The following is a 2,534-nucleotide window of genomic DNA, read 5'->3' as shown; positions in this document are numbered from 1 at the left end:
AACAATTTTTAATTAATTTTTTATATATATATTCAAAACTCTAATGATCGAAATTAACAATGTTATGTGGGAAGGAGGTTGAATGTCAGCAAAACCTGCAAAGAAAATATATAAAATGAAATATGCTGCTTGCATACGTATTCAGACCCAAAGTCAGTATTTGGTGGAAGCAAAACCTTTGGCAGCAGTTACTGATGTGAGCCTTGGCTGACTCAAACAGCTTTTCCTCTAGAATTTGTCAGTGGGCCAGTGACGCCTGGATCAGTGGGGTGATAACCTGGTTATCTTGTCTCTGACTTGTTACTGACTAACCTACTGTACATCTCTCTCTATATATATATATTATATCATCCTGATATTTGAGTATTTGCCCAGACCGTTTCAGGCTCCCAATTCGCCCCCGACTGCAATCTTCAAGTCTTGCCATAAATTTTCCATTGGATTCAAGTCAGGATTTTGCCTGGGCTGCTCCAGGACATTCATTTTTTCTTTTGAAACCATTCCATATGGCTTTGGCCTAGTGTTTCGGCTCATTTCCTTGATAAACTGTGAGTTTTCGACCCAGTTTTAGATTATTGGCTGATACAAGCAGGTGTTCCTCTAGGACATGTCTGTACTTTGCACCATCCATCTTCCCCCTCACTTTGACAAGTTTACCAGTCCTTGCTGATGAGAAGCATTCACATAACATGATGCTACCACCACCATGCTGACAGTTGGGATGGTGTTGACTGGGTGATGTACTGTGTTGGGTTGCACTAGACGTAACACTTTGAATTTGGACAAAAAAGCTCAATTTTTGTTTCTTCTGATCACAAAACTTTCTGACATATGTCTGTAGTATCATTTACATGCTTTGTCGCAAACTCCATACGAGATTTAAGATCATTCTTTTTCAGTAATGGTTTTGTTACGTCTCTGTTCGTTTGTTAATTTTTGTTAATTTTTCGTAAATTCGTTCCGACGAAACTTTAGCGACACAAGTCCTTTCTTAAATAGAACTGGTTTATTCTTTCTGAATATAACTTTGCGATACACTTAATTTCAATAGTCGCGCAAAAAACAAACGCAATAACAACGAACTTCTCACGTGCTCAACTTCAATAATACTCAGTTCAATTACACACTCTCTGACTGCAGTTTAATTACTCCTTTCCTACACATTGTCCAGTCACGTTGTGACCATCTTATATATACAAGACTAACACATATATAGTAAATGCTAGGGCATTCTTGAAGGAACAGGATATTTCTAGAAAACGTGGCGTGATACTAGTCACGTGACCTCGCTGACGCAACAGTTTCTTTCTTGCCACTCTCCCATACAAACCAGCTTTGTGTAGGGACCAGGATATTGTCGATGTATGAACATTGACTCCCATCTCAGATATAGAACTTTGCAAATATTTCAAAGTCACTGTGGGCTTCACATTGGCATCCCTAACCAATTTCCTGCTTGCCTGGCTGTTTAGTTTGGAAGGGCAGCCTGATCTGGGTGGTATAAAGAACATTCTACTTCTTAATGATGGACTTCACCGTACTCAAAGAGATAATCAGTGACTTTAAAATTTTCTTATAGCTTTCTCCTCATCTGTACTTCTCAACCACTTTATCCCTGACTTGTTTAGAAAGCTCCTTGGTCTTCGTGGTTGGCTTATAGTACCATTATGTAAGTTGTGGCTTGAACAAATGCATTTACTCTGAAGTGAAGTTAAACCACTTTGATTACACACAGACATATATTATTGTTCTAATTTTTATGACCTTTCAAACTAATCTTTTGCACCTTAACTGATTTAGAGTTGTCATAGTAAAGGGATTGAATACTTATGCAATTGAGAATATTTTAATTTTCTTTGAAAATCTAACGTACTTACATAATATCAGTTTTTTTAGCTTTCTCAATTTGGAGTAGATTGTGTAGATTCTAAATATAGTTCCATTTGAAAGTTTCTTGATTGCAAGCTCAGGCGGCAATAAAATGTAGAAACTTTGCATGGGGTGAATATTGTTGCGTCAGTGAGATCACGTGACTAGTGTCACGCCCCCTGCTTTCTGTAGTCTGGTATATATATAAGAGGGTGACAACGTGACGGTACAATAATGTGTGTGCAGTCACAGGGTATTGTTGAAGTTAACGTTCTGTTGCGTCAGCGAGGTCACGTGACTATTGTCACGCCACCTATTTTCTAGAAGTATCTTGTTCCTTCGTGAATGCCCTAGCATTTACTAGATATATGTTTTTCTGGTATATAAATAAGACGCTCACAACTGGACGGGACAATGTGTGTAGGTAGTCAGTAACTGATCTGCAGTGAGAAAGTATTGTTGAAGTTAACGTTCGTTATAGCGTTTGTTTTAGCGCGAATGTTGAAATCAAGTGTATCGTGAAGTTATATTCAGAAGAATAAACCAGTTTTATTAAGTAAGGACTTGTGTCGCTAAAGTTTCGTCGGAACGAAGTTACGGAAAGTTAATTAACAAACGGAGACGTATCAAATTGGTGTCAGAGAGTGGGATAGAGAAAAAAAAAG

Source organism: Limulus polyphemus, unplaced genomic scaffold, assembly GCF_000517525.1.
Source record: "Limulus polyphemus unplaced genomic scaffold, Limulus_polyphemus-2.1.2 Scaffold624, whole genome shotgun sequence".
NCBI classification, from domain to species: domain Eukaryota; kingdom Metazoa; phylum Arthropoda; class Merostomata; order Xiphosura; family Limulidae; genus Limulus; species Limulus polyphemus.
This window is presented reverse-complemented; position numbering follows the sequence as displayed.